We start from the raw sequence: 8569 nt of genomic DNA, 5'->3' as shown, positions 1-8569 counted from the left end.
TCCTTTCCTTTCCTTTCCTTTCCTTTCCTTTCCTTTCCTTTCCTTTCCTTTCCTTTCCTTTCCTTTCCTTTCCTTTCCTTTCCTTTCCTTTCCTTATTTTCACTTAAAAAAATGTTTTTAATGGTCCTGAGTTTATTCTGTAAGTGATTTTTTGTTTCCATTTTTTCCCATCAGTTTTTCTTTTAGATCTTAAAAGACTTCCATCTCCACATCAAATAAAAAGTAAATAGGAATCTTGCCTTCTCCCTACCTTTTGCTCTCTCCTCTACCCCTTCTCCTCCTCCTCCCATTATTGTTATTCCAAGGGAAAGGTCAGAAATGGTAGCAGACCAGAATCATTGCATCCTGGAAAACACATAGCCAGAGTCCTTATTTTAAGAGCACTTACTTTACTCTGACATTTAGTTGCCTGCAAAATAGCATTCTGTTGTTCTCAAAGAATAAGATATTCTACTTAAAAAGTTTACATACTTTGTAAAGCTTCCTAAATGTACTGTTAGGACATTTATTATGACAACGTATTTTAATTCTAAAGTTTATCTTATTTAGCCTTTGAGGCATTTAAAATATTCAGTGCTTATATATAAAAAGTATGATGAGATTGAGAATTGTGCCTCCTCCTCCCCATCTTTTACTGCGGAGTCCAGAATCAGCTCTTACAGGGCTAAGGTAATCTCTTACCATTATAAAAAAGGGCTCAAAACAACTTGAACAGTTAAATGATATTTAACGGAGTTATGCAAGTATAGCTGAGTAGTTTCTTTAACTGATCTAGAAYRTCTTTTTATTGACTCACTTCTGTGRACAAGTTCTGCTTTTCCTGACATTTCATATAGAAATGCATATGTTTTGACCAAATACTTGGCAAAATTTGGAGGCTAGAGGTTAGAAAGGGAAAAGCACAGTATGAAGGAGGGAAAAAAAAAGACACAGTCAGTTAAGAAGGTAAGAAATTAGGGCCTTGAGCTGGGAWGGCAAAGTTTTAGATGTAAATCTATGTTTACTATGGTTTAAACAGACAGAGCCCATTTCTGACTTTCTGCACTTGGTTTCATTCTCCTCCACAATCTCGATAGTTTTTGCTGACTAAGAGTTTTAAGSTATCAGTAGATAGCAGATTATACCACTGAAAAACATAGTGCTATGGTAATAACAGTCTACCAGTGCTAGATTGGAGGCTACTGTGGATCCAGCCAACCTTGGAGCATGTCAGGAGTAAGCTGATATCTGGCTGCACAGAGCTGTGCAGGTGTTCCTCTGGGTGCATGGAGTAGATGTTTGTAGAAGATACAGCTCCTTCCTTCTTTTCTATTAGAACGATTGCCTTCCTTCTCTTGTAGGACCTCTGTCGAAAGGAGATGTATTGCAGCTTCTTCCTAGCTTCTAGGGGAACAATTCAGGGAACAAAAACATTTCAAATAAGGCAGAATTCAGTCCAATCTAATCAAGGCTATAAAGTAAATCTGTTGTATATAAAACATAAATCAAGCTCAAGCTTAGTTTGTATACAAAATTGTCTCCAATTACTGTTATTTCRTCTAGTGAACAGCACCTCGCTTTCTCCAGTCTCTTTAAGGAAGCAAAAAATGGCATCCAAAGGAATAGAAAAAGGCTGTAGGCTAATGATTGAAATGAGAGAGATTACCCTAATCATGTGTGGATGGTATAATTGATAGTCTTTCTTGATTATCAGTTTTTGCAATCTGAGTAGTTTATAGGGATGTAAGGTGGGATTGTGCTGAGCAATATCTAACTCGGCTGCTTTAAATTTAACCATTGTAAAAAAAGTCCAAATAAAGTTCTCTAGTATGTTATTTCAGTTAATCCCACCACAACTCTGCATCATTTCTTGTAAAGCTTGAATGCTGTAGGCAGTTTTGATGGGTTCTTTCAAGCTCCAGAAAGCAAAGTTATACTTGTATACTTTCATACTTTCATCCTCTATTTCTTGCCTATTCAGACATTTTGCTGAATTAGATGTTCTTTAGCATTACAAGGTGCCATACTACCAGGTAGTCTTTAATTTGCATTGACAACATTATTTGTCATCAAACTTTCAAATATGGAAAATATCATTGTCTTTTTTTGTTTATAGATCTTTAAACAGAAGAACGAAGTAATTAAAGAAACATATAAAGACAGTTGTTTTTTTTCTACTGTATTATTAAATCTAAATGATGTCTCGCGTCAAAAAGAGAACAGTGTACCTAAAATCCTGCATTTTTAAAAGACTAACTTTACAGAAATGTCGCAGTGCTTCAAATCCTGTTCTTTTTTGCATATGGAAAAAGTATAAACGTTATTTTAAAAGCTTGAGTTAATACAGGTGCTTGACTCAAGTCCTTACAAAGGATAAATTCATCCTTATTTAAGTATCTTTTAGAGAATACCTGGGAGAGAAGTAAGTGGTGTGACTCCTCTTTAATTATTTCTACATAGAAAGGCCTTAAAAACCTAAGGCAAAGTGCAATTTAGACTTGAATTTCATCTAATGGACTTGCAGAGACGTTGGATTTAGATGTTGCTGTGAATATATGAGGAGGATTGGGGACTAAGACACTTGTGTGGGATGAAATAATTCTATAAATTAAATCAAAGCACCAAAAATTTTATGTATTAAAAATGAGCTATCTACCTGTCTGTCTTTCTGTCAGTCTAGTATATAAGTGCATGTGTGTGCRCATACAATAATAAACTTTGGATAGTTTGTGGATTTTTTTATAATCTGTGAGCTGTTGCTTAACTTCCTAATTGGAAAACATGGGTAATGCTGCTGTTACCTCTCTATTATGCATACCCATTTAGAAGAAATAGAAAGTAAATTAATTTAGCAGATTTTTTACTAATACATTAAAAATCAATGTGAAATAGAAACTACTGTAAATTTAAGAGTCCAGTATAGCTTTTAGAAACAAATATACCAGCAAGGTAGGACCTTTCAGAAGACTAACATTTTTTTTTCTTTTTTAATTTTCCTCTTATGGAAGTTATGTAATAAATTGTACTTCATAATTCAGTATAACTGAAAGACTAATTTTAGCTTTGAGGGATTTTTACATCTAAATTGATCAATAAATTAGATGGATTAATTAAGTTCTACTGTCAGTGGATGCAGCCTTGCTGATGTGTCATTTATTAGTATCTCAAAGAACAATAACTTTTGAGGAGTTTCTCTATATTCTTTCCATTTTTAAGGTCTTGGAAACATCTTCCTATTTCCAACGAGCATATTGGAGAGATGCCAAAGTCCCATCCCTAATGCAGACCAGCACTCACCTGCAAAAGATGACCAAATTCAAGAAGAATGTAATTTATTCCTGATAGCTGCACAAATCAGAAAGAAGTTAGCTGACAGATAATCATGACTACATTATGCAGTCCATATAGCCAAAATTTCACCTGATCAGAATGAAATAACGTAGGTGAAAATATAGAGAGTGTAGATTATTGACACRGGAATGAAAACATGTGAATCTCTGCTCAGTGAGTGAGAAGCGATTTGTGTTCGATGGGCAGCTTGAAGATGTTCAGCATAAAAAGTCTTAATTCTCCTATTCAGAATTTCCAAAAGAATAAATCCTAAGGAAAAAAATCCAGGGCCTAAGGGGAGACTGAGGCACCTTGCACAGAAGAATAATCTTGCAATATGATAACCACCAAAACTCCCATGAATCGTCTCAGAGGTTCTAGCACTACATGATGCAATTCATTTTGTCTCTCAGTAATAATTGCTACCCAGACAATAAATCCATAAATCCATAAATTTCCATCAGATGGAGTGGTGTGAACTGCAACAGTACCTACTTGACTGTATACTCTTCATGTATTTTAGACAGAGAAATAAATGAAGAATAAAACCTTTTTCTTTACAATTAAAGTGGTGTTCACATTGCAGTGTATACAGAATTGATAATGCTGAGGAAGCTATGAAATGCATAATGCACACACATTGTCATGAAAATAAATTTTCTTTTCTGTAATGCTTTTTTAGACCACCGAGTGCTAGAACTTAGAACATCATTAGACTACAAAATCTTTGGTAAATTGACTATGTTTTCTCTTGAATTCATTCCTTCCCTACAGGCCTTTTACCAATACAAGTAGTAATGAGACTTAAAAAATATAAAAAGAAGAAGAAAAGAAAATAGATTTGTTGAATATAGCTAAAGTTTTGTAGAGCTTTTTAATTATCATGGGATTTGCTATGATTCATGCATAGAAAGCACTACATGTATTTTCTGAAATGTCATTCTCTAATGATAACAAACAAAAAAGCAGATTAAACTGTAGAGAACATGGAAAAGAAATCCTGAAATAATTCTATTCCCAAAATAAGTATGGTCCTTCTAACTTCATTGTTGGTCTTCATTTGTATCTTTTTTATACATATACATATATATATATATATACACACACACACACACATATATATGTATTAGTCTGTGTTTCAAACATGACCAGTGCTTGAAGTCTAGACAGGTATAGAAATTTATCCATCTCTTTCTTACTGTATACATATGTATGCACATATATACATACATATACATATATATGTAATATATATTTTATATTCCTTGCATATATGTAATCCAGACCATGTCTTCAGAAACAAAATGAACATTGAAACAGAAAGCCAGGCCAGAACTGTAAAAGGTGATTAGAGGACCCCAATCACACCGCTGACCACTGTTATTAGGACTGTTACAAAGTACGCCTTTTATATAGGTTGTAGTAAACTGAAAGTAGTGGTCAATAGTTCACCCACTATATACGCAGAATAATTTGTGAACCAAAGCATAATGTCACTAGCTGTCCAATTTTACAATTTCTTCTTATTTTGGAGCTGTTTTACAGTCTTACGAAGTTCGTTGGCCATCCTGAGGTAAATTGTATTGTGCATGTTATTTTTAATATGAAAATCAATAACATACTAATTTAATTGTAATGTCCAATGTGTGTGTTACATGCAACATACTGTTAAGAATTACTCTTTTATTTCATTTTATTTGCTCTCTCTTCATTTTTTCCCCAATGGTACCATAATTTTCTTCTGAATCAGCAAACAACATATTGCGCAGAATTTCTGCAAAACGACTTTGAGACGCATTTCTGGCTGAAAAATGTTCAACTCCTTCCTTCAGCATTTCTTTCTATTATATCAAGCCTGTTTAGATAGGATTAAAAAGCCTTTGTGCTGATCTCTTAAAAACTCTGTTAACAAGTTGATTTATAATTAGTGGTCAGTTTGATAAAAGCTGTGTTTCACATATTTCATTATATATGAGTTTTCACAGCTCATAGGGGCACGTATCTCCAGCAGGACAATTTGGTATAATAAACACTGACTGGTTCATACAGCCTCTCCTCATAGATAATGGTGTTGAAAAGATTAGCAATCTTTATTTCTCTCCATTTCTACCTGTAAAAGAGCCAACAGGAAATTTCTATGGGGTTCATGAGTTTTGTGGGGTATAATTTGATTACCTTGTGATTTCTGTAAGTGTACTTGGCTTCAGTAGAGATACCTGGATTTGTTTAAGAATGTGTCTTGATCATATGTACACATGCAGAGACAAAAATAAGTAAGCTAATGTTTACCAGAATGTATTTCTTACCAGTCTCCTTCTCTTTCTTTTTTCCCCGTTTCCACCCTACACTCACTTTTTAAGCTTCTTATTATTAGTGAATTTTTACTTATGAATCTATGGTTAAGAAAGCATTTAAAGAATATCAGTATTAAACTCAACTGCTTGAGGATTTGCAAATTACATTACCTTTATGCTTAGTTTTAAGGCTACAGAGAGTAGAAAATAAATAYGTAATGGCAAGTGTTGATTTGACAAAATCCAGATTGCCATTTGTGAAACTCTATGAGTTCATGAGTACTATTACAGTCTAGTGCATTCAGCACAAATTCACAAAACCTTGCTACCTGAGAAGTTTTTCACCAAACGTGGTATGTCGTTTGCTCTACTAGTTACAACAATCCATTGTCAAGATSATTAATTTTAATGAAAAGTATTCATTTATATCTCAGAGCTATGTTTTCTAGTTACAAGTAGTTAAGGACTGTTTCTTTTCATTTATTTCAACTACTGCAACTTCCCTTGACTATTTCAACTTTCCTGTAGAAGTTTTATGTTTGGTTTAGAACTTCATACTCAAGTAATACTTTGTTATGGTTCAGTTTTATGCTGCCACTACAAGACATTAGACTTCTCCTTGCTTTGAATGAAAACGGGAGAAGAGAGATGAGCACCGGATGTAAGCGTCCATACTTAACACTATGTATTTCTTCTGGTACAGTGATGCTAACTGGTGTGCTGTAGAAACAATTAGGAAAACAAAATCAAAATTAGGCATTACTATCRGTTGATATATCATAGATTTTCAGGAGTATTTAGATGCATAAAGAATAACATAAAAAAATGGTAAAATATCATTGCCTGTTAGGAACAGTTCTCTACAGGTGTGTACATGTAAGAATCTAACTTTTATATTTTCAAAATCCTAGCAAGTGCTGAACTGCATCATTAAGTGCCTAAATATCATTTACAGTCTTTCCCTTGTGCCTCCAGGATGTAGGAACAAGGAAAGGAATAGTTGCAGTGAAATGACTCAAGAAGAAAGTATATGTTAGTACATACGGAGATAAAATAAATCCACAACCATTTTTTGCAGAGGTACGTGATTCTTTTAGAAGAATGACAGTTTAAGGACAAAAATGTTACAACATGTAAGCTGAAAATGCAGAAGTCACTTAAACACTCATGAGCTTGTCTTTCAGCATACCTTTCATGAGTATTAAACTAACTGTGACAAACCTAGTGTTCATACTATGATAATTTAATGAGTTTCTCTTTTAACTCATTGCAATATGAGCACTAGATAAAAAATTACAACAACATAATAAAACCAGTACATTTTAAAATTAGTTTTAAAATATTTTATATATTTATAATATTTATATTATGCATATGAATATATAGATATATAAATAATTATATATTTGCATACTACATATTTATATTTATATATTTATAATATTTTGACACAAAAGTGAGACAATCTATAAAAGTAAAATTTTTAAAAAATAGTCAAGGCATTTCTGTGGTGTACTTTATATTCTTATATTTCTGGACTTGGACATGCTCTAAGCACATAGTCCAAAACTGTGTGTTCAAGATTATACAAAAATTTCATACTGACTTCTTCATTCTTGCATAGAAAAAAGGAATAAGAACACYGCAGTATTTATTTATATATATTTGAAGTCAGATCTTATAGCTCCTTTTATACAAGGAGACTGACTTCAGCCCTGTCAAGCCCTGTGTGTTACGAACCYTGCCATTTCCACTGTTTCTTTGCAATGCTACAGTTCATAACTTCCTAGTATTGCACAGTGAATTCTCTCCATCTTCTGGATTAAAATTTGAAAGACAAAGTACCTTTTGTATCTTCTCACTGTAGTAGGAAAGGAAGATCTTTCCTTAGTATAGCTCAGTTGAATTCAATAGATTTTATGCTCTTTTGAAGGGCATGAGAAACTGGCCAAGTTATCTTTGACTCAGTGTATTGGAAAAGAAATAAGAATTATTGCTAAGAATTAGCTGAAAAAGTGCCCATAAATCTGATTAGTGAAATGGATTTACTGAAAGACAAATAATAACAACTGCCGTATTGCTTCACTAGTTACTGTAGGATTAACTTTGTATTGCATGCTGTAATCTCAAATGATCTAACAATATTCTGAACAAAAGCCTTCTCGATCCCAAAGAAACCTTGAAGCTGTGAGATCATTAGGAGCTGCTACATGCTTCTGCTACATGGGTGTGCCAACATACACATTTCTGCTTGACCAGTGTCTTGTATTTGAAAATGTGATTGCTGTCACAGTAGATGGGAGCCTTCAGTTAATACCATTGCAAAATCAACTAAGCACAACTGCTTTGTCCTTTTAGTTTCAAGATACTGGATTTGGTTCTGATTTATGAAATATTTCAACATAATATAGCTGCAATAGTATAAAGTTTAGCCTGCAGTTTCAGTTGTCATGATGACCCAGAGGACCTCTTCACACTGGATTTGTTGTAAGTTTTCAGGACTGCTGTTCACCATGCTTCAGCTGACTTAAGTACACTTCATGGCTTCCAGTTGTCAAGTTGAAAATACTTAAATTTTGCAGTTACATTAGAAAAGAAAAACTGCAGCCCATTGGTCCTGAACGATGAAAATATAAATTCTCTCACAAATTCAGAGAGGAAAGTACTCTCAGCTGCCAACATCACCATTTTGGTTTGAGATGAGAACTGCACTCCAGAATGCTTATTTAGTCTTTTCTATTGAATTGTATTATCTCAAAATGTTCAACAGTAACTTAAGAAACAGGAAAAAATTAGTGTTACAAAATCAAATATTTAATATTAAATACTGAAATGTTTGTAATTGTTAAACTGCTTGTAAAAAATATTTTCTAAGAATGGAAAGACTATATTCTTAGTTATATGTAATATGTAAAGATAGATGCTTTCTCTCATTTAGAAAAATACAAGAATATTTTTATAAAGTA

The sequence above is a fragment of the Rhea americana genome, unplaced genomic scaffold (assembly GCF_003343005.1).
Source record: "Rhea americana isolate MKP2758 unplaced genomic scaffold, rheAme1 scaffold_59, whole genome shotgun sequence".
NCBI classification, from domain to species: Eukaryota; Metazoa; Chordata; class Aves; order Rheiformes; family Rheidae; genus Rhea; species Rhea americana.
This window is presented reverse-complemented; position numbering follows the sequence as displayed.